Here is a 25,569-nt window from a genome sequence, read left to right on the forward strand (position 1 = left end):
CATCCAGGGAGCCATCCACAAGGTGCAGTGATGGGATCTAGCCCATGACTTACAGTTTTCAGCCGCAAAGTCGTGTGTCGTGCACTTCTTTAGACATCGTACCGTTCATCTGGAACCCGCACATTACCTTAATTATGATCTACTCACTGTAGCGGAGACATAAATTCCTAGGAGTGGTTTTCGACATGTGATTGACTTAGTTCCCTCATCTTCGTCAGCTTAAGCAGAAGTGCTGGCAGCATGTCAATGTCCCCCCCCCCCCCCCCCCCCCCCGCCCCCCCACCTCACATTGCCTGAGCAATACCAGTTCGGCTGCAGCTCTACAGAGCCCCTGTTCAACCCCGAATTGACTATGAGAGTGTGGTTTATGGTTTGGCAGTGCCTTCAGCATTGCATTTACTCGACCCTTTGCACCACTGTGGGGTTCAATTAGTGACAGGAGCTTTTACGATGGGTCCGGTGACCAGCTTAATGGTGGAGGCCGGTGTCCCTCCACTGCAGATCACACTTGCGCAATTGCTCACCAGTTACGCAACACACATTCATAGTTCCCTGAGCATCCTAATTATAGTCTCCTTTTCCCACCCACAGCAGTCTATCTCCCCCATTGGCGGCCAATATCGGGGTTAATGATTGCAGTTCGCGTGCGGTCCATTCTCTCCTAATTGGAGTTCTTCCCTTTACCACCTCTACTTGTGGTCCATTCATATATGCCTCCATGGTGAACACCACAGCCACCGCTTCATCTGGACCTTTTGCATGACCCTAAGGACTCCGTTAACCCTGCTGCTCTCTGCTGTCATTTCCTCTCAATTCTTGACATATTTATGGTGCTCTGAAGTGGTTGACATGGACGGCTCAATGGCTGATGGTCACGTAGGCTTCGCATATGTTCATGGAGGACATATTGAGCAGCACTCCTTGCCAGTTGGCTGCAGTGTTTTCACTGCAGAGCTGGCGGCCATATCTCGTGCTCTTGAGTACATCCGTTCATGCCCTGGAGAGTTATTTCTCCTGTGTACTGACTCATTGAGCCACCTACAAGCTGTTGACCAATGCTACCATCACCACCCTCTGGTAGCGTCAATTCAAGAGTCCATCTATTGCCCGGAACAGTCCCGCCATTCTGTGGTGTTTGTGTGGACCCCCAGCACATGTCGGAATCCCGGCAACAAACTTGCTGTCTGGCTGGAAAATAGGCTACGCGGAATCCACTCTGGAGATAGGCACCTCTGAAGCTGACCTGCGTTCTGCCTTACACCACAGGGTTTTATGGCTTTGGGAGACGGAATGGCATAATAGAATGCACAACAAACTGGGTGTCACTAAGGAGTCTATGAATGTGTGGAGGTCTTGCATACAGACCTCTTGCAGGGAATCGGTTGTCCTCTGCTGGCTTCACATTGGCCATATGTGGCTAACGCATGGTTACCTACTCCGGTGCGAGAACCCACCTCTGTCGCTGTGGCTCCCAAATGACAGTCGTCCACCTTTTGCTGGACTGCTGACTTGTAGCTGCTCTGCGGCAGACTTAACTTTCCCAGCATCCATGCCTTCGGTGTTGGGTGACAATGCCTCCTCAGCAGCTTTAGTTTTAAGTTTTATCTGTGAGAGTGGGTTTTATACTTCTATGTAGGTTTTAGTGCATGTCCTTTGTCCCTCTGTGTCCTCCACCCTAGTGCTTTCAGGGTGGAGATTTTAATGTGTTGCAGAGTGGCTGGCTTTCCCCTTTTTCTTGTGGTTGGCCAGCCACTGTAATCCTTCATGTTCTACTCTCCTATGTTTCTAGCAGCTCTGTTTTCTTGTCCTCTTTTGTTCCGTTTGGTGTTCGTTGCCTTCCCTTCGTTCTTGTCTTTTCCTTTCTTCTGTTTTGTTACATGTTTTGTCCGTTTTATTCTCACCCTTGTGGCATTATTTTATTGGGAACAAGGGACCGATGACCTCGTAGGTTGGTCCCTTCGCCCGCCTTTAAACCTGCCTAATGAATTGAAGAGGAAATCTGGTGATCTTGATTGTTTAGTGGCCGCTATAAAGAAAAAAAACAAGACAAACAAAACCAAATGGGGAAAATACAGATATTAACAATCAATCCAAAAGTATGGGTCTGGCAGAAAAGCAGCTGAAAAACATAATGTGAGAGATATTCTGGCTTTGACAGAACCCAAACATACACTGTCCAACTATTTACTAAGATGATGAAAATTTTCTTACATGTTGCCAGGTGCTAAAGACAACGTTAGTGTAAAAAATCTTTTGTACAAAGATTTTTGATAATTATTCAGTGTAAGTATTATACTAAATTTATATGAATCAGTATGTACAAAAATTCAATTTAAATGTACATTAAGGTTTTACAATAAAAGCATTGAAATTGTTCCATGTTTTGATGATTTCCTTTGGGAATTAGCATGAATCTTACAAGATCTGCCAAACTGAGATACTACCTCTGGAGCACCTATTACTTACAAGCAGAAAAGAATCCTTTTTTGCAAATTAGAGGAACTATTTATTGTGTTTAAAGAATAGCTGCTCCAAAAGTAGCATCTCAGTTCAGCAGATCATATAAGATTGATGCTAATTCCCAAAAGGAAATCATCAAACATGGAAAAATTTAAATGCTTTGTCAAAAAACCTTAATGTACATTTAAATGTAATTATTGTACATACTGAATCATATAAACTTAATACTTCAACTGAATAATTACAAAATCTTTGTACAAAGGATTTGTTTGAAAATGAATAAACACAACTCATCGCTTCAGATGGAAGTAAACCTATTTTGTAAAATTCTCAGTGTATGTATCTTTTATTTTAAAATAGATACATAAAACTTGAGTTCATCTGGTATTTTCAGTTGTATTGACCTCAGATATTCAATTCTTGTATCAAACATGTATTTTACAAAGTAAATTACAAAACTTGACTCAAATGTTATAAAATTGTTACAAATCAGAACACCACCAATGTTTTGCACCAATTCAAAGGTAATTTTATGCTGTTCTCAAAAATACATGGTTGTATTGGGTTATTCAGAGAGATTTTAGCTATTCACAATTTTCTACACCTACATCACGAAAATTCCAAGGCTCTAGCTTCAAAATGAATGGTTTTGCTTCAAATTTTGTAGAAGCATGCATGCTTTAGTTGGGTGTTAATCGCCCTCGGAAATAAAATTAGCCTAAAACTTTAAATGGAGATAACTCGAAAACTCCTTGTTAGAATTCGATGAAACCTTGAATATATTCTTGGCTTTATGCATACAGTTCAAATGTAAATATTCAGAAACGTCTGTGATAGATGGGTGTAGGGCCCTGGATGACTTAGTATGTAATGACCCCATAGTGTATCTTTAGTGCAGTGGTTTCCAGTTCCTTCTGTACCTTCATACTGTTGATCATTGCTGATTCTTCTGCCTTTTAGGGGCAGTTTACTACCTCAAAGGAAAGAAATTGCCCAAGAGCTCTGCCCCCATCTTCAGCTTTGACAAGGCCTTCGACAGAAAGAGAGTGACTACTTATACCAGGAATCTTCCGCCACAATTGCTAACAATCTTTTTTCAGAATTTAAATAGTGGCTGGGTTTGGACCTGGGCTCAGGCTATTTCCATTACTGATCAGATGCTATCACTAGATAATGGGTCTAATGTTCGTATTATACAGTCCTGAATTTGACTGCCATGATAAGAAATACTGGAGGTATAAAGAATTGACAGTGTAAGAGCCTCCCTGTGCACACTGCTTGTACCAGGTCAGGTGGTCGCACAACATTCCTGGGCAACACTGTTAAGTACACAACTGTGGTAATACGACAGTCATTCTACTATTGTATTAAGTTACATGTCGGGCACCATTCATTGTCTTACTAATGACCTGGTCATGTCAAAGTGTCTTTCTTTGGAGTAGCTCTTTGGATATTCCGTGTTTGGACAATAGCTTTTACTTCAAACTGCTTTTGTTATTGGCATTTCAAAGTAATCACGTCGTTCTTGCAACTGGTTGAACCAGTTCAAAGCTCGCTGGTAATCACACTGACTGAACTTGGCTGTTTACTGATCTGCACCACCTCCAGTGGTCCATTTGTGCAAAGCTTTGCTGCTGCCCTTTCCAATACTATATAATAAGATGGTGCACTAGCTTAATTACTGGTGATGGTATGATTGGAAGGCAACAAAGGTTTTCATGAAGTGTTAGTATAACAGAACTAGTAACCAGTGTTCATGTGACGTCTAAGACAATGTCTACTGGCATGAACAATAACAAACAAGGAATGTGTATTCTGTTTTAAGGTGGTTAAAATGAGTTCTGCTTCTTTAAAATTTGTTTCCCCTAGTTGTAGGTAACTTGCCAGGAATGTAGTTTCTTGAACTGTTGATAACACTGATACTATAAACATTGCTAAAAATTGAAAGTGCTGCTAATTTTTGATGTGATAATGATGAATATTTACTACAAAAATGATGGTTGGTTTGAAGTTTAGTTTTAGAGCATTTGCAGCAGTAGAAGAGTGTTAACAGTAATTAGTGTTCAAAGTTAATACTAGCCAAAATTCAGAGGACAAAGAAGCTGAATACTGTAATGTTGTTATAAAAAATATATAACTTGATCAGCTTATGTACAGAGCTTGGGACATTTTCTTAAATTTAGAGGATAAATTAACAAATTGCATTATGTTGTTGTTGTCTTCAGTCCTGAGACTGGTTTGATGCAGCTCTCCATGCTACTCTATCCTGCATTATATTTTACTGAAACAATTGAACATTTTATAACTGTGTAGTGAATGCAACTTAACTTCAGTCTCTGATTAATACAGTTAAATTAGTTAGACCTACAGGAAAACTCTTTGATGGAAAAAATTTAATATCTTAACATTAACTGATTTTTAGGTTTACACATACATATTACGTCTGCATATTATGTGGCACTATAATAAGTGGATAAAATAAAACTCAGAAAAGTTCTGTATTCATGATTCTTCATTAAACATGGAGGACTAGTTGGGGTTGGGTTGATTTTTTTTTATTTTTTTTTTGGGGGGGGGGGAGGGGGGGTTAGAGAAGAAACTGTGAGGTCATCGGTCTCATCAGATTAGGGAAGGACGGGGAAGGAAGTTGGCCGTATCCTTTCAGAGGAACCATCCTAGCATTTGCCTGAAGAGATTTAGGGAAATCACGGAAAACCTAAATCAGGATGGCCGGACACGGGATTGAACCGTCGTTCTCCTGAATGAGTCCACGATTGCGTAAGCCAGACTCTGTTGTGGGAGGTCAAAAAGGTCAAGCAATAAGAGTGTTTACATAACAACTGTTGCATCCTTGAGCCCCCGGTTTGTGATGTATTCTTGTCCGGTTAATGGCTGACGCTACAGATCTGTTTGCATACAGATCAGTTTATTTATGAAAATACAAAGTACAGTCACCAACAAACCTTACATATTCACATACTCCTTTACCTTTAACCCAAATGAATACACTCATTTACAGATATTTTTCTCTTATTACGAGTATACAAAGACAATGTAGAAGGCGACATAAAAGACGATTTACCAAAGTCTTTATTAGCAAGTTCTGCCATATGGTAAGTACGATAGGCAATAATGTCTCTATCAACAAAACTTTAAAGTCCAGGTATGTCAGGAACTCCACTACCTCCACGTACAATGGCTATAGTGAGCCAACCATTACCATGATCAAAAGTATCGTTAATGTCAATATTAAAATTAAGTCTGCAACCACAGAAAACACAAGGTCCGTCGACAAGTGCAGTAGCAGCAACACTCTTAACTGGTATGCGGTTCTTCTTGTCTCCAGCTGTTTTGGCGAACTCAGTGTTATCGATGGTTTTATAAAGTGACTGTTTAGAACGGCGACGAATTCCCCTGTAAGGCATCATGGTAATGGTTGGCTCACTGTAGCCACTGTACGTGAAGGTAGTGGAGTTCCTAACGTACCTGGACTTGAAAGTTTTGTTGATAGACATTATTGCCTATCGCACTGCACCGCCTTGCTCGGTGAGAGGTAAAGTGTGGAGACGAGTGCGGAGTAGTGAAAAATAGTAGACAGTTTGATGACTAATGACACTTTCTTCGTTTGGTCACAGCGAAGCAAGCTGTTTGTGCTGTGTAGTTGGATTAAAATTACTTGATAGTGTGTGTTGGAGCTGGTTTTCTGGTGAAGCCAGATTTTTGTAGTTTGTCATTGTGCCTGGATCACCACAGTTATAAGCATAACTTCTTAACACACTGTTCTGGCATAGCACAATGGGTAATGTATAAAGCTGTATGCTCAAATTGTATTCAAAGCAGTGAAAGTTTTTATTTATAAATCTAACCAAGAGTTTTATTATAATTTTTATTCAATTAATTGATTTAATGTAATTTTTATGCTTCTACTTATTATCATTGTATTGATTTTTTTTACTTGCTCCTACTTCTCTTCCCATTTCTCTTCTTCTGTTCGGAATGTGCCTGTGTTGCCTATAACGTCCAACTGGGTGTCAATGAGCACTGCTCATTGGTTGATAGCGCTATTGCTCATGTTGCCAGTGTTAAGGTAGTTCCAGGTAACCAATTATAGTGAGAAATTTAAATTTGCTTTTAGCACAGCAACGGAATTTTTTCCTGCCTAGTGTTTGCTCATAGAGGTTAGCTATAATCACCATAAACAAATTGATAGTGATTTTAGTTGTGCCACAGATTGTTTGGCTCTGTTTTCTCACATACATTGCACACCATAAGGTACTTGTCAGCTTAGGACACTGAGTTAAAATTAAGGGCTACAAAAGTCATGTGCCACAGTTCAGTTATGGGTCACTCAAAATCAGCTGCCAACAGAGCATCTCACATTTCTGACATACTTTGTCACAGCCACTTCCAGCATTGCTGCATGGTACTTGGCAGTCAATGCAGCAACACTTTAGTGGCGAGTGACAGAGGTCAACTGTCAAGTAATTGTAATCGAACCGTAGTAGTTGCGCCAGCTACTTTACGATAGTGGAGAAAGTACACCAAATCGTACAACTTTGATTTGACTGGGCAATACCACAAGCATAATTCGAACAGTTCAGAGCTGCAATTGACAGCAGTAGTGTTAGAAATAGAGTAAATGGCTGGACTGTGGTCAAACCTGCCAGAAAGGTTAGAGATGCAGCAAGTCTGCTAGCTTTGTTAAATGCCTCCAACAGAATAACTCTCCTGGAGACTGCAAACAAAAAAGTTTAGGAAGACTCTGATAAGACAAGAAAAAGGTTAGTAGTAGCTAGAGGGTTCAAAAGGCCAAGAATGTCCTTCAACTAGGGAGTAGACTTGGTAGTGCAATGTTAAAAAGTTAAACTCCCTGAGTAGGAATTAAAAGTAAATTTATAGGAAAGTTAAGATAAAATGTAAATCTTTAGGAGTAAAGAAGAAAACACACCAAAAAGAACCTTCAGCGCGTGCTCGCGCACGTGCTAGCCATCATGCCCTGCCCAGGAAAAACAGACTGCATGTAAGTGTGAACGTGGTTCCCATGAATAGATGCATACTTGTGTTGATCTGTTGCAGCTTCCGGAATGCTGACTTCGCCCAAGGAATGCCACGATAACATTCCCCAGGCTGTAATGCTGTTTCAGGAAGGCATTATGTGCTGTACATCTCAATGACACTCTAATTGAGCATAAAACATGATTCATCTAAGAAGGGCCATCTACTGCCACTCAGTGTGTTAAGAAGCTATGCTTATAATTGTGCTGATCCAGGCACGATGACAAACTACAGCCACCAAAAATCTGGCTTCACCAGAAAACCAGCTCCGACACAAGGAGTGTCAACTATCAAGTAATTTTAATCCAACTACAGAGCAGTTGTTGTATTCGTGTGCAAATTGTGACCTCCATCACTGATGAACCACAGTCAGCATGGGTGCATGAAACAAATCCCTGTTGTGGAGATGTACAGTCGGCAACATCTGCTGAGGAGCCACTGTTTGTAGCCTCCTGTTCAATTTGGGGAAATCAGTTGTTCAACAGTTGCACATTTATTCTTCCTTACACCTCTCTGCAGCCATCATTCACCTGTGGCCCTCGATGCAGCACAATTGCCTCATTGCTGTTAATGGATAGCACTATTTCACTATGCACGGTACAGGTTAACCGTTGCACCATACAAACAGTTGGCAAACATAGCTGTTTGATGTGCTTCCACCTTTGGCCCGAAAGCCAATGATTGTGCCCTTTTGGACCTGGGATAAATTTCTGTTTCTGCATTAAGTCAGTGCCTGCATTGTATTCCTTTGTTCTGACACATTGACACACTTTATATACCCTCCACTGATAATGCTGCCATCTGTGAGTAGTTAGTCCACATTGATGTCAAACGTAGGCAGTGGTCACGTTAATGTGACTGGACTGTGTAGATGGATATTAATTCATAACACATTACTGTGGGCATAATACAATGTAAGGAGAGAGGGGCTATGTACACAAGTAGTGGTATAAAGTCCTTCTGCCAGATATCTTAGACCTCGGTGAGTTCTGTATGGAACAGTCCTTTAGTGCTGTACTTCAGTTATTGAATTGGAAGCTTGCAAGATAATAATTCCGGTAGTTTGTAGGCACCAACCGGAAGTGTATTAAACTTCATTGAAATATTAAAGGAGATACTAATAAGACTTAAAAGAAACAACTGGGGAGTGTTGATGTGTGGAGATTTCATCTTGAATAGTTAAGATTGATGGGTCTCTCAAGTTAGTGATGTCAGACTTAGATTTGACCCCCACAGTAACATTGCCAGCAAGAATAGAAATATACAGGGTGTTACAAAAAGGTATGACCAAACTTTCAGGAAACATTCCTCACACACAAATAAAGAAAAGATGTTACGTGGATATGTGTCCAGAAATGTTTAATTTCCATGTTAGAGCTCATTTTAGTTTCGTCAGTATGTACTGTACATCCTCGATTCACTGCCAGTTGGCCCAATTGAAGGAAGGTAATGTTGAATTCAGTGCTTGTGTTGACACCTGACTCATTGCTCTACATTACTAGCATTTTTGATGTCCTGATTGAGCCCCATGTTCTTCCACCTACACTCAATGGAGCAAGTTATCATGATTGCATACGGGGAAACTCTACCTGTGCTGCTAGAACATGGGCCTTTACAAGTACGATACAACATGTGGTTCATGCACGATGAAGCTCCTGCACATTTCAGTCGAAATGTTCATACGCTTCTCAACAACAGATTCGGTGACTGATGGATTTGTAGAGGCGGACCAATTCCATGGCCTCCACACTCTCCTGACCTCAACCCTCTTGACTTTCATTTATGGGGACATTTGAAAGCCCTTATCTATGCAACCCCGGTACCAAATGTAGATACTCTTCATGCTCGTATTGTGGATAGCTGTGATACAATACGCCATTCTCCAGGGCTGCATCAGCGCATCAGGGATTCCATGCGACGGAGGGTGGATGCATGTATCCTCGCTAATGGAGGACATTTTGAGCATTTCCTGTAACACAGTGTTTGAAGTCACGCTGGTGTGTTGTGTTACTGTGTGTTTCCATTCCGTGATTAATGTGATTTGAAGAGAAATAATAATATGAGCTCTAACATGGAAAGTAAGTGTTTCCAGACACATGTCCACATAACATATTTGCTTTCTTTGTGTGTGAGGAATGTTTCCTGAAAGTTTGGCTGTACCTTTTTGTAACACCCTGTATACTGCAACAGTGAATGGTAATTTCTAAGTCAACTGTAGTCGATGAAATGTGTTTAAGCCTACAATAAATGCCTTATTTGAGCATTATTGTCAAATGATGGCAATAAAGTGGCCCCATCAATTGGTCTTAACTAAGAAAGGTAAAGAAAAATTTCACATAATTGTGAATTAGTTACACATTCCCAAGATAATGATAGGAATGTCTTGATATACTATGGGAGAAGACTATTTTAGATTTGGCGGAGAGTGTAGCAACGTGCTGAACATTCACATGATTTTTAAGCATTTTAAAAAAAATATGCATACATTGATGTATACTTAACCACATATAATAAATGCTCACATTTGTATGCACATTTACAAACAAATGCAGAATAAAGCAAAAGATACTACAGAGAAATACTCAGTTGGGCAAAAGATACTGACTGAATCACCAGATGACTTTAGCAAAGAGGCAGATGATACGCAATTCAAATCAGTGGCTTCTGAATTCACTGAATTCTGTCTAACAACAATTGAAAATATGGGGACAAAAATGATCTGTGGAAAGCAGGTGCAATAATCATTGACAAAAAACTCATGCTCCACCATCAGACACCCTGCCATTGCCCAGGGGCTCACCACTCTTCAGTGAGTACATGACAATCTCTTACATCTTACTGTCTTAAGTCTCTGACTTACTGTCAGATGGTCTTTTTGGTGCAGATGCAGCTTGGTCTTCGTTCACTATTTTGGTTTTGATTTTTAGTTTCACACTATCTTCACCATCCATCAACAATTACATGGTCTCCATTATTGGTTTTGACCTGCCATCTTTCACAAATTTTACAGAAGGCATGTCGTTATAGGACAGTTTCCCACTGTGTATGCTCCGCTCCCTGCCCTGGCAGCTTTCCCTCCTGTTGTTGTAGTACACTCGAAACTAAACACAGTAGCCATTCCCTTGTGCAGGGGTTGTCAAGTACCTGCACAATAGTAGTCACCCTGACGATGCAGGGATCACACTGTTAGTGCCTGTGCTGCACACTCCCCATGTATGTTGTGGAGTAGGAGCCCATCATGGCTCAGGTACAGGGACTCTTGGTAAAAGATTATTCGCCAGGTAGTTGCTGCTGTGGCTGTGTGGCACCAATTGGGAGAGCTCCCATTCTGAGCAGGTGGCACTATGGCAGATAATTTGCACAAGAAGCATCTTAAACTTTTCCTATTGATGGTCACGCGGCCAAAGCAGTCTGTTCACACAGAAAGGCCTCATGATGCAATGAAGTATGATTCCAACATGTTCCCTTGCCACATTGTGGGAGGAATGCAGGATTAGACACGGCCTATACCTCACATGATGAAAAGGTCACCCACAACACTTCTTGGCCCTGGTTGTATTCCAGGGCCTGCCCAACAGTTCAGGGAGACGTCAGCTCTCTTGCTCCCAACACCTACAGCACCATGATTCCCATACCATCAGTGTGGACAGAGATGCTTAGTCATCCTCTGGTGTCATTAGGGATGAAGACACCTGTCAAGGTTCCCTGCCTCTCGAGACAAGGACCAATGGCTACTGAAGAACAGTAGAGTCCTCTTTCCTCCCAGAAGATAAAATGGGGAAATCTTCACAGAAATCCTTCTCACAAAGACAACAAGGATAAGCAAAATATGAACTACTTTCTGAGGCTTCAGATATTCTGCTCCCCATACCTGCAACAGTTGAATTTATGTATGCTGATGTCGGGTCACACAACCAGTTGGATTATGACCTAGTAGTGAAGTAATCATATCCATCTTCTCCATTAGCCACTATCTCAGACCTGATTCCAGTGTTCCTTCAATCACAATGCAACTATCACTATCTGATTGAACTCCATTGTTTAATGGGTACTTGTTCCTTAATTGGCTTTGCACTTTAGGAAACATGGTTTACGGCAACACAGTTACCTGCCTTGGGAAACTAAAGTCCCAGCTGTAGTAATCGCATTAATGTAAGTGTCCAGTGGGGTCTGTACCCACATACACTCTGATAAGTTCAGTGAGCAGGTGCCACTTAGCAGTGTACTTGTTAATCAGGGGGTGAGTACAACACCACCCCCTTTCAGGATTGAACATGTGCCTACACAGCACTGGAGATGCAACACATTTCTGTGCAGCACACAAAATGTACCCAACTACTTATCTCACAGTTCGTAGCCTGAGTATCTTACCCCTGATTCAGTGGCGTGTCCATGGCGATCTTTGGGACAGCAACCATTTTTCTCTTGTCTCCCTCTCTACTCACAAACATCTAGAACATGCTTCATGTTGGTTGCTTCAAAAAGTTGACCGGCAGGCTTTCTCCTCTACTGCAACTTTCACGCCCAGTTGTGCAATGGATATTGACAAAGTAGTACAGGAGGCTATTAATACTGTTGTTTGTGCGAGAGCAGCAGTGCTACCCTACTCATTTGGTTCATCCCGATGACCACCAGTATGGTTGAACTGCTCAGTCAACACCCAAAAAGTGCCCCTGGGCGGAGACATAAACGCAAAACATCCAGTGTGGAACTCGAGAACCACCAACCCATAGGGAGAAAAACTGCTGAGGTTCGAAGATCAACTACACTTCGTGGTTAGGGGCACTGACGAACCCACACATGTTCCAGTCTTCACTGCCTGCTGTTCAACTGTCCTTAACATGATCCTATCCAAAAACATAGTGAACAACTTGACAATAGAAGAGCTCACTTTGGACCACTACCCAGTACTAATACGGGCAAGAAGAATCGGGCTGCCTCCGAACCACCCCAAGACCAAATACACAACAAACTGGGAGCAATATAGAAGACACCTAATAAATCATATATGCCCAGATGCAGACCTATCCACAACAGAAAAAAATAGACAAAGAAATAAACCACCCAACAGCAGAAATACGAACAGCCCTATGCAATGCCACAACAAAAACCATCATAGAAGATCAGAGAGGAGCCCCCCTCCCCCCCCACACACTAAGGGAACTGAGGCACCAAGAGATCCGAGCCAAAAAACACCGGCAAAGAACAACGGACCACTGAGACAGGTGCGAAACAAACCAACTAACGCGTGATTTCCAAAATCGCCGTAGGGAATGGTGCTCGGAATGCTGGGAAGATGTAATGGCAGAAATAACACTAAAACAAACAGATGAATGGTGCATTATGAAAGTGCTAAAAAATGAACAAACCCCAAAAAAGGTGCTGGAAGGACCACAGGGCACAGTCTAAGATGCCTTGTCGCAGAAAACCCCACAGAAAGAGACATCCAAAATGAAAACACTGTCACACAATCAGTCACAGCAATTAGACCACACCACCGACAGCCGCGCCAGAGCTAACACCCGTACTGAACTAAAGATCATCATCAGAAAATGGAAAGGAAGCTAAGCATCTGGACTAGCCAAGATCACCCACACCCATCAAAACAACTGCCCAGGAAGCCATTAGTACTCCTCAAAAGCATTATAAACAGCTGCATGATTCACTGACACTTCCCGGAAGTTTGGAAAGAAACAAAAATCATTACAATACCCAAAGCCAGAAAGGATAAAAAACACCGACAAACCATAGGCCCATAAGCCTGCTCAAAACGATGGGAAAAATCAAAGAGCGAATACTACTACAATGAATAGAAAGATCACTCCACGAAGATCGCGCCATTTGAGCAGAGCAATTCGGCTTCAAAAAAAAGGTATCGGCCGAACAACAGGTACTGTGACTGACAGAGCATATCGCAAGACACACAAACTTCTCCAACTCGACAGCAACTGTGTTCCTTGACTGGGAGAAAGCCCATGACAAGATGTGGCATGAGAGACTGGTCCACAAATGAAAAGATACAACAATACTGGACAGATATGTAAATATCGTTGACAACTTCCTGACAAGGCGTTCTTCCGTAGTAGTAGTGGACGGGAAAAAGTTATCCAAGAGGGTAATGCAAGCTGGCATACCCCAGGAGTCCATCATCTCCCAACACTCTTCAATATATATGCAAATGATATACCTCTAGCACCACACGTAGACATCGCTCATTTTGCAGATGATACTGCCTTCAATAGCAGCAGGAGGCAACATGAAACAAACATTTGGCATGTACAGAGGCAACTGGAGCTAGTAGAAACGTGGTGCAAAGACAACAAAATGACACTCAGCGCCACAAAAACCTTGGCACTGTACTTTACAAGAAAACGACAAGTCCTAGAAGAACGACTAACACTAAATGCAGAAGAGTTGCCATGGAGATAGGAAGTAAAATACTTAGGAGTGCACGTAGAACCAAACTACTTTTCGGCCTACACATCAATGGTAAAAGAAACAAAGGACTTGCAATAGCCGAAGCATTAATCCCCTTCATCAGCTAAGACCTGGCTATAGAAACAAAAAGGTCACTATATAAAACCACAGTCCTACCAGCAATGACTTACGGCTGCACATCATGGGGAACTGCAAGTACGACCCATCTAAAGAAACTGTCATCCAAAATAAAGTACTTAGATAGATATTAGGTGCACTGCCATGGACCTGAATAGGATAGCTACACGAAGCCCTACAGATGGACACCATTCAGGAAACCATTAAGAATTAGCCACCACTACCTACACAAAACTCGATCTCTGGGAAAATATCAGGCACCTGGCAAACGTAGGAACAACACACCCACAAACTTAGCACAAACTGAAGCTACCAAGATTGCTAATAGAAGACCCTCAGTACATTAAAGGACAACCACCAAGCAAATGAGAAACCAACCACCAAAGAACAGACAGCAAAACAACTTAGATGAGCACTAGACCTAGGAAAACAAAGGTGATGACAACATCAGAGGAGGAGGATTGAGAACCACCAGGTTCAAACAAAATCAGATCCCATACATCAAAGTGATTAAAGGGAGTCAAAACAGAAAAACCATTCACACACATGAAAAAAATACACGTCAAACTGGCAAATAAGCTAGTGATACTGAAAACAATGACACAATCGTGGTTGTCTGAAGATAACCACAGCTATCATGGAACACTGCAGTGTGCTTAAACAGCACAAGTGCCATCCCTCAGTGGGTAATTTAATAGTATTGAAGAGACTCTGGGTGAAAGTATGATTTTTAATAACGATAAGGAAGCAAGAGTGTTGGGAGCAATTTGTATCGTACACCATTCTCCCAAATATTAATTCAACTGTGCTGTATTTCCAGTCACCCATCACCCACAGTGGTTCCTGGCATCCTTGTCAGTGATGACATGTGCACTGATCCTGTGGTGCATACCAAATGTTTTTCAGCACACTTCACTGAAGTGTCTGCTTTCCGTAGTTAGTATAGTCTCTTCCTGACACAGAAACACCTTACTGAGCACCACCCGCTATTCTTCCATGTGCACGGCTCTGTCACACGAATTCCCTTCAGTGAATGGGAGCTTTGCAGTGCTTTGGCACAGTCCCTCCTACCTGACAAAATCCACAACCAAATGCCCAATATCTTCACGTCAACAGCATGAAATGCATCCTTGGGCTTTTTAATTATATTTAGTGGAAAAGAGTTCACATCTTGATGGTGGGAAGATGTTATTCCTGTACTGAAACTGGGAAAGGACCAACATATTTTAACTATCAGTCTCTCTGATGAACGGGCTTTGTAGGCTATTTGAGCAAGTGGTCAACTGCAGTCTTTGTGGGCGCCTTGTAGACAGAGGGCATATGTCGTGATTCCAAAGTGGCTTCAGACTTTCCAGTCAACCACAGATCACTTGGTTCGTCTGGAATCTGCAATGTACAATGCTTTCGCACTTCGCTAGTATCAGAGTGCTGTGCTCTTTGACCTACAGAAAGCATGATACCAACTGGTGACGTGACATCTTGTCTGTGCTAAATGAGTGGTGTTTCCAGGGCAGTTTACCCATTTTTATCCAGAATTTCCTATCTCTGACTTTTCCAGGTCTGGATAGGTTCAACTCTCAGTACCCAGTATGTACAGGAAACCTGAGGCCTGCAGTGATCGGTTTGGAGCACAACACTGTCTGCTATAGGCACCAGTGTGGTATTTTAAATGCAGTAGGCTCCACAAAGTGTGCATCACTGTACATTGATGATCTTTGCCTGTTCTGTGCCTTCGCAACACTGTGTACCACTGAGTGCCAGCTTCAGAGGAATGTTTGGAGGGTAAGTGACTGTACCCTGAATCACAGTTACCAATTTTCTCCTGGAAAAATTATATGTTATGCATTTCTGCCAGCTTTGGACTGTGCACCCACACCCAGAAATTTGTTGGTGAGCAATTACTTGAAGTCATTGACGCTTTTGAATTCTTTGCTATTTTAACAAGCTAATTTGGTTGTCAGACATCTGCCAGTTCACGTAAATTTGCATGAAGCAGCTTCTGGCAAATTACATGTTGAAGCCCATGTCCCACTGCTGTGGGTTAGATGACGGCAGCTTCTGCAGTCACAATCTATCAGATGCCTGCTCACCTACATCGCTCTACTCCGTCCCACAACCAACAGTTCAGACTGTTCGTGCATTGCCCAAAACTGGGTAGACCAGCTGGTACCTGACTCAGTACTGTGCTGAAGGATCTCCAACAGCCTCCTTTAGTCTGTGTTCCCAGAGGTCTCTCCAGACACCTTCGGTTGTCTGTATCCTGTCTCATGATATGGATGGCTCTCATTTATGGCTCGAAGGATGTTAATCCTACCCTTTTCAGAGACCTGTTTTGTTTGATCCTCGACAATTATTCTAATTTAGTATACATCTTCACAGATGATGAACTCTATTCTTGATGTACATGATGTGTACCCTTTCATGAATATCATGGATCACTAAATTATGACATCTCTTGAACTATATGCCATAAATGAGATGTATGTAGGTATATTAAGTTACACTGTGGATGCTGTTGGGGAACACTTTCAATTATTTATTGTACAGATATAATACATACATCATTTTGAAGGCAGACCCTCAGTTTTTTATGTATACCTCCACAGTGTAGTTAGGTAATTTGCCGATAGTCAGCACTAGTCGCTAACGTGGAGAGTTCAGGTGCGGAGTGAGCTTTCTGTGTGTTGGAGTTGGACAAAAACAAGTGTGCTACAGCTGTTAAATGGATGCTTAGAACCAAGTATCGTAAGAAGCCACCAACAAGGAAGGCCATTTATCACTGTTAAAACAAATTTGTTTAGACGGGTTCCTTGTGCCCAGCAATGGGAAGTGGATGTCCCAGTGTGAGAGAAGTGAATGTGGAGCATGTACGAGAGACATTAATAGAGAGTCCAAAGAAATCGGAGTGTCATGCATCCTGTGAACTCGAAATGGCTCTAATGATGGTGTGGAAAGTCCTGTGACAGAAGCTGTCCATGAAACCATTCAAATTGGAGCTAGTGCAAAAGCTCAATGATTACAACAGACAAGCATTTTCAGTTTTGCTCACAGTTGAAACAGTTCAATGAGGGTGTGGATGACATTGTTGATTGCTTAATTTTTATCGATGAAGCCACTGTTCACACTAATGGGGAAAGTGAACAGGCATAATCATCGAATCTTGGGGTACAAAGCATCCACACGAATGCATTGAATTGGAGTGTGATTCCCCAAAGGTAAATGTTCATTGTGCCTTGTCATGTCGAGGAGTGTATGGACCATTCTTCTTTGCTGGGAGCACTCTCACTGGATATTCCTACTTCAACATGTTTCAGTGATGGCTGATGCCTCAAATGCAATTGGACTATCTGTTCATCTGTCAGCAGGATGGGGCTCCACCCCATATTCATTGCGAAGTTCGTGGGTACCTTAACACGGAGCTGCCGCAATGATGGATTGGCCGCTCTACAGGAGGAGACAGCTGTTTTGTGAAATGGCCTCCCCGATCACCAGATCTCACTCAGTCTGACTTTTTTTCTGTGTGGACACACAAAAGATCTGGTATATGTACCACGTCTACCACATGATGTAGGAGAGCTCCGGGAGAGAATACGAGAAGTGACTGCCAGTTGTTGACGCAGTGCTGGGGTGCATATGGCAAGAATTACATTACCATATTGATGTCTGTCGGGTTATTCATGGTTTGCATATCTAATATTTGTTAAAAAAAAAAAACTTTAAGAGTTTCTCTTTAAAACGAAATATTTATGACATCGTACAATGTTTAGTTCTTGGGCAATAAATGTTCCTGGACTTTACGTACACCTTGTATATATCCTATTTCTCATTAGAATATCATGTACCGCCATGAACCATGGACCTTGCTGTTGGCGGGTAGGCTTGCGTGCCTCAATGATACAGATAGCTGTACCGCAGCGGCAACCACAATGGAAGGGTATCTGTTGTGAGGCCAGACAAACGTGTGGTTCCTGAAGAGAGGCATCAGCCTTTTCAGTAGTTGCAGGGGCAACAGTCTGAATGATTGACTGATCTGGCCTTGTAACACTAACCAAAACGGCCTTGTTGTGCTGGTACTGCGAATGGCTGAAAGCAAGGGGAAACTACAGCCGTAATTTTTCCTGAGGGCATGCAGCTTTACTGTATGGTTAATGATCATGGCATCCTCTTGGGCAAAATATTCTGGAGGTAAAATAGTCCCCCATTCGGAACTCCGGGCGGGGACTACTCAAGAGGACGTCGTTATCAGGAGAAAGAAAACTGGCGTTCTACGGATCGGAGTGTGGAATGTCAGATCCCTTAATCGGGCAGGTAGGTTAGAGAATTGAAAAAGGGAAATGGATAGGTTAAAGTTACATATAGTGGGAATTAGTGAAGTTCGGTGGCAGGAGAAACCTGACTTCTGGTCAGGTGAATACAGGGTTATAAATACAAAATCAAATAAGGGTAATGCAGGAGTAGGTTTAATAATGAATAAAAAAAACAGGAGTGTGGGTAAGCTACTACAAACAGCATAGTGAACGTATTATTGTGGCAAAGATACATGAAGCCCATGCCTACTACATTAGTACAAGTTTATATGCCAACTAGCTCTGCAGATGATAAAGAAATTGATGGAATGTATGATGAGATTATTCAGGTAGTGAAGGGAGACGAAAATTTAAGTCATGGGTGACTGGAATTCAAGAGTAAGAAAAGGGAGAGAAGGAAACATAGTGGGTGAATATGGATTGGGGGAGAGAAATGAAAGAGGAAACTGTCTGGTAGAATTTTGCACAGCGCATAACTTAATCATAGCTAACATTTAGTTAAAGAATCATAAAAGGAGGTTGTATACATAAAAGAATTCTGGAGATACTAGAAGGTATCAGATAGATATATAATGGTAAGACAGAGATTTAGGAACCAGGTTTTAAATTGTAAGACATTTCCAGGGGCAGATGTGGACTCTGACCACAATCTATTGGTTATGAACTGTAGATTAAAACTGAAGAAACTGCAAAAAGGTGGGAATTTAAGGTGATGGGACCTGGATAAACTGAAAGAATCAGAGGTTGTACAGGGTTTCAGGGAGAGCATAAGGGAACAATTAACAGAAATGGGGGAAAGAAATACAGTTGAAGAAGAATGGGTAGCTGTGAGGGATGAAGTAGTGAAGGCAGCTGAGTGTAAAGTAGGTAAAAAGACGAGGGTTAGTAGAAATCCTTGGGTAACAGAAGAAATATTGAATTTAATTGATAAAAGGAGAAAATATAAAAATGCAGTAAATGAAGCAGGCAAAAGGGAATACAAACGTCTCAAATGAGATCGACAGGAAGTGCAAAATGGCTAAGCAGGGATGGCTAGAGGACAAATGTAAGGATGTAGAGGCTTATCTCACTAGGGGTAACATTGATACTGCCTACAGGAAAATTAGAGAGACCTTTGGAGAAAACAGGACCACTTGTATAAATATTAAGAGCTCAGATGGAAACCCATTTCTAAGCAAAGAAGGGAAAGTAGAGGGGTGGAAGGAGTATATAGAGGGTCTATACAGGAGTGATGTTCTTGAGGACAATATTATGGAGATGGAAGAGGATGAAGATAAAATCGGAGATACAATACTGCGTGAAGAGTTTGACAGAGCACTGAAAGACCCAAGTCGAAACAAGGCCCTGGGAGTAGACAACATTACATTTGAATTACTGGCGGCCTTGGGAAGCCAGTTCTGACAAAACTGTCATCTGGTGAGCAAGATGTGACACAGGCGAAATACCCTCAGACTTCAAGAAGACTATAATTCCAATCCCAAAGAAAGCAGGTGTTGACAGATGTGAAAATTACCGAACTATCAGTTTAATAAGTCACAGCTGCAAAATATTAACGCAAATTCTTTACAGACGAATGGAAAAACTGGTAGAAGCTGACCCCGGGGAAGATTAGTTTGGATTCCGCAGAAATGTTGGAACACGTGAGGCAATACGAACTCTAAGACTTATCTTAGAAAATAAAGGAAAGGCAAACCTACGTTTCTAGCATTTGTAGACTTAGAGAAAGCTTTTGACAATGTTGACTGGAATACTCTTTCAGATTCTAAAGGTGGCAGGGGTAAAATACAGGGAGTGAAAGAATATTTACAATTTGCACAGAAACCAAATGGCAGTTATGAGTGGAGGGGCATGAAAGTGAAGTAGTGGATGGGAACGGAGTGAGACACGGTTGCAGCCTCTCCCCGATGTTATTCAATCTGTATATTGAGCAAGCAGTGAAAGAAACAAAAGAAAAATTCAGAGTAGGTATTAAAATCCATGGAGAAGAAATAAAAACTTTGAGGTTCACCTATGACATTGTAATTCTGTCAGAGGCAGCAAAGGACTTGAAAGAGCAGTTGAATGGAACTGACAGTGTCTTGAAAGGAGGGTATAAGATGAACATCAACAAAAGCAAAACGAGGGTAATGGAATGTAATCAAATTAAGTCGGGTGATGCTGAGGGAATTAGGAAATGACACTTAAAATGGTAAAGGAGTTTTGCTATTTGGGGAGCAAAATAACTGATGATGGTCGAAGTAGAGAGGATATAAAATGTACACTGGCAATGGCAAGTAATATGTTTCTGAAGAAGAGAAATTTGTTAACATAGAGTAATGATTGTCAGGAAGTCGTTCCTGAAAATACTTGTATGGAGTGTAGCCATGTATGGAAGTGAAACATGGACGATAAATAGTTTGGACAAGAAGAGAATAGAAGCTTTTGAAATGTGGTGCTACAGAAAAATGCTGAAGATTAGATGGGTAAATCATATAACTAATGAGGTATTGAATAGAATTTGAGAGAAGAGGAATTTGTGGCACAACTTGACAAGGGACCGGTTGGTAGGACATGTTCTGAGGCATCAAGGGATCACAAATTTAGCATTGGAGGGCAGCGGGAGGGTAAAAATTGTAGAGGGAGATCAAGAGATGAATATACTAAGCAGGTTCAGAAGGATGTGGTTTGCAGTAGGTACTGGGAGATGAAGCAGATTGCACAGGATAGAGTAGCATGAAGAGCTGCATCAAACCAGTCTCAGGACTGAAGAAGAACATAACATCATGTAAAAATTTGAAGTACGTTGGTTAAGAACTTCTCAAGACTATTGATAATGATCTTGAATGACAATTTGTCTTCATGTAGTAATATAAATAATTACCAGTACTACCCAAACACATTAAACATTTTTTGCAGCCAACTACAGACTAAATATCTGATATGGCTAGTGCTATGCAGATACCATCCAGACCTACAGGGTGTTACAAAAAGGTATGGCCAAATTTTCAGGAAACATTCTTCACACACAAATAAAGAAAAGATATTACGTGGACATGTGCCCGGAAACGCTTAATTTCCATGTTAGAGCTCATTTTAGGTTCGTCCATCTACGCTCAATGGAGCACGTTGTCATTATTTCATATGGGAAACTCTACCTGTGCTGTCAGAACATGTGCCTTTACAAGTACAACACATATGATTCATGCACGATGGAGCCCTGCACATTTCAGTCGAAATGTTCGTATGCTTCTCAACAACAGATTCGGTGACTGATGGATTGGTAGAGGCGGACCAATTCCATGGCCTCCACACTCTCCTGACCTCAACCCTCTTGACTTTCATTTATGGGGACATTTGAAAGCCCTTATCTATGCAACCCCGGTACCAAATGTAGATACTCTTCATGCTCGTATTGTGGATAGCTGTGATACAATACGCCATTCTCCAGGGCTGCATCAGCGCATCAGGGATTCCATGCGACGGAGGGTGGATGCATGTATCCTCGCTAACGGAGGACATTTTGAGCATTTCCTGTAACAGTGTTTGAAGTCACGCTGGTATGTTCTGTTGCTGTGTGTTTCCATTCCATGATAAATGTGATTTGAAGAGAAATAATAAAATGAGCTCTAACATGGAAAGTAAGCGTTTCCAGACACATGTCCACATAACACATTTTCTTTCTTTGTATGTGAGGAATGTTTCCTGAAAGTTTGGCGGTACCTTTTTGTAACACCCTGTATATGCCAACACAACAGTGAAAAAAATCTCCTTGTATTGGACAAAAATGACACACAAAAATTTTAAAATTTGTTAAATTTGTACACAACTATGACAGTTTCATTACATTTATAAGCTGGAGTAAGTGAAGAATGAGACTTGCATATTGGGCACCTGTAAATATTTTTATCACTTCTTGGTAAAATGCATGTTAAAAAATAGCTTACTATTGAGTGTCAACCCTTAGTGTACTTTTGGCACCACACAAATAAGTAGCTACACTTTCCTGGGAAACTAAAATGTTTGCTTTAGTCAGTGGGACTACATTTGTATGACTTATCTCTATCACAGTTGGTTGTTTCCGTAATTTGTAAATGTTACTACGGTGTTTCCTTCAAGCAGTGAGTAAGGCTGTATCACCACCATGCTGTGGTAGGGACGAGGTAGTTATTGTATCATGATGTGTGAACGCTGCGTGTATGACCTGTGATCTGTTTCTTGTGATTTGTAAGATTCTGATAGCAGCTTGTGGAGGAAGTCACAATGTAGCACATTGTGGAGTGTGGATTTTGTTTGCAAATAACACCATAGTCCATTGTTCCGTATTGAGGTCTTTGTTGAAACCACCTGTGGTCTGAAGAGGGGATCACTAGTATTATGGTGGCACCTGATTCCTTGGGAGGGTGTGGGGAGGGGGAGGGGGGGAGGGGTGGAGGTGGAGGTGGAGGTGGTATGGGCTTCTTGTCTTCAGCATGGGTCAGTGTTGGTATTCTCTCCTATTTTTCCGGCACATTATTCCTGGGGAGGAGGAGTTAAGATTGTGGATCTGCCATTGCTTTGTTGTGCTTCATTATCATTATCATTTTAATTAAAACCTGAGTATAGCGTTATGTTCTGAGTGGTGCATTTGTTTTTGTGCACGAGATTCTGTGTACATATATACTGACATATGAACAATAAATCTCATAATGGCAAATTTGTGCAAATAAAAATAAGTTTTCATCTATCCTTGCTGTTAGACCCTGACCCCATGCTTCCCAAGCCCTCCCCATCCCCATAGTGTTAACTACTAAGTTACTTTATTTTTATACCTAATTACTGAATGAATTTTCTCAGGATTAATTCGAAAACCTGAAGAATCTGCGGTCATCCGGAGTTATTGTAGCTGCTGACTCTGATTGAACTTTGGTGCGAAGTGGATCACCAAGGTAACAACCATTCTTTTTTCAATTATGAACTGATGAAAGCTCAAGTGGCTTTATTATCCTGGCCTTACACACATATATAAATTAATTATTATGAATCAGACTATTTTCATGTCATGGTCAGTGAGAAACTAGGGAAGTAATAATGAGAGTTTGGCCATCTTTGGGTTAAGTGCCTACTTTGCTGCTGCCTCGCATTGTTAACTTCACTTAATTTGTTTCTGAACCAGTATCAAATGTTCAAAATAAAATCTGGTTCCTCCAATTTGCTATATATGTTGTGCACATCTGGTGAGTTAATATGTTTTATTATCTGGTAATGTGCATAGACACTACTTCATCACAGAGTAAATTTACACTGTTGTTATGCTGTATAGTTCAATTTTGAGGTTGTGTGTGTGTGTGTGTGTGTGTGTGTCCCCTATACTTTTCATAATAAAATCATGTAATTAGTTAACATCATTTGTTTCACAGCTAGCCTGACATGGCTCAGAACAACTAAGTTTACAGGAGCCTGCCCTCTCCTTTCCAGAAGGGAATGAGCGATGAGTTAAAAGAAAGAAAAAAAATTAAAAGAATGGACAGTGGGAAACAGGCTCGCATTAGATCAATGGCTGACCCGTGGGCTGAATACACGGTCTGTGCTAGGATTGGGGTGGCCAACTGACAGCAGGCAGTGTTGCATTCTCTGTTGTATGTGAGAGACTGCAAACTGTCTTCCACAGTGTGTCCTGTGGACATAGATAAAATTGACACAGACTTGAACAATGTAGGTAGAGAAGAGGATTTTTCTTTTGGGCATAAGGACCAGTGAACACAGTGATAGAGAGAGATGGCATGGCAAGTGTTGTGAATTTTGTTGATTCCGCAGAGCGCTCAGAGAAAAGTTGCTGGTAGATTTGTTTTACTGCTTTTACTTCTTTGGACTAAAAGATCATTTGGAATTGCAACATTATTCGTGATTTAGTTTCCCCAAATATGTGGCAAAATTTTATTCAGTGGTCCCTCAACAGTCTAACTTTGAGAGACTCCTACTTTTCAGTTATTGTTGAAATGTTACATTTTTCCATACAGAGTCCATTTATCACCTACAATTATTAGACATAATGATAGAAACAGGACACTGGCCTGATTTCATTACAAAATATAAAACATAATTGAGAGATAACGAATCAATAAAGTACATTACTCTGCCTGCTGTGTTACAATAAAAGTCATGAAATTTTAACACAAAATCCAGTTTCATACGGATATAATACAATATCTAAGATATTCTAAGATTTTAAAGTTGCCTTTTACAAATTTGAATGAAATGGTAAATGAGTTCGGCAACAGATCTATTCATGAAACTAAGAGCTTCTCTAAGAGAAAAATTGTTCTGTGCTGTTGAAATATTGTACTGTGCAATTGTTCTTGGATGGCAGTATTTATCTCTCTGTTAATATATGTACAATGTCCTCGTCAATGAGGCAGTAGTCATAGTTTGGAGAAGGAATTAATTAAAACATGTCTCACTTCATTGGTATTGATATGGCGTGTTCCATGTGTGAAGAGTGACAATTCTTCTCATGCCTGCCAAGTTCTGAAAAGAAGGGTGGTGTGGAATTTCCAGTACCATGTGCCTTTCATGTTGTTGTCTCAATCTACTAACATTTACCTTTGTTTCTGCTTGCCTGGCTTATCTACTACAAAAAATCATTGTATGGGAGGGCTGTGTCAGTGAGAAATAGATGCTGCACCATTTTTGCCAGTTGATCTAATGTTTGTCGCCCCCTAATTCCACCTTGCTTCTTCTGACACATTCCAGCAAGCTGACTAATTCAGTTCAAATTGTAATGGAATTAAATAACTAGTTAATTTTAAAAATGCAACCATGGATAAGGTGAATGACATGCCTACTGCATAGTATTGAGGATTTGTCTTGGATGCCATGGAAAAGAAGCAAATTTGGACTGCTTGTGTGGACCCATTGCAACTATGAAGCAAACTGTGATTCTAGAATATTTCACACTGGACTGTAGTGAACGGTGTATTGTTTTTCCTTCGTGTCTTGAATCTCTATTTTCATTTAGTCATAAGGTAAATTACCATGCCTGCTTTACATTTCTGCTTTCAAAATATAAACCTCTTACTTCCATGTTTATGTAAGGTGAGAGTACAACTCTAAACATGGAAAACAGAAACATGAGGCACAACTGTACATAGCAAGTGGCTGTAGCCTCCAATGTGGTGCATCATGGTCTGTTGCAGCCAAATGCCAATACATGTCATGTTAATCATCCAGAACGTTG

At 41.2% G+C, this 25,569-nt stretch overlaps 1 long non-coding RNA gene across 1 annotated transcript in view; it reads left to right on the plus strand.

Moving 5' to 3' along the window:
• Window positions 1–24,705, plus strand: part of LOC126284915 (uncharacterized) — a 56,626-nt gene extending 31,921 nt beyond the window's left edge. The window contains exon 2 of the long non-coding RNA XR_007551572.1: window positions 23,190–24,705. This is a non-coding gene — a long non-coding RNA (uncharacterized LOC126284915). The remainder of the gene's footprint in view (window positions 1–23,189) is intronic.
• The last annotated feature ends 864 nt before the right edge of the window (window positions 24,706–25,569 follow it).

This window comes from Schistocerca gregaria, chromosome 8, assembly GCF_023897955.1.
Source record: "Schistocerca gregaria isolate iqSchGreg1 chromosome 8, iqSchGreg1.2, whole genome shotgun sequence".
Lineage (NCBI taxonomy): Eukaryota > Metazoa > Arthropoda > Insecta > Orthoptera > Acrididae > Schistocerca > Schistocerca gregaria.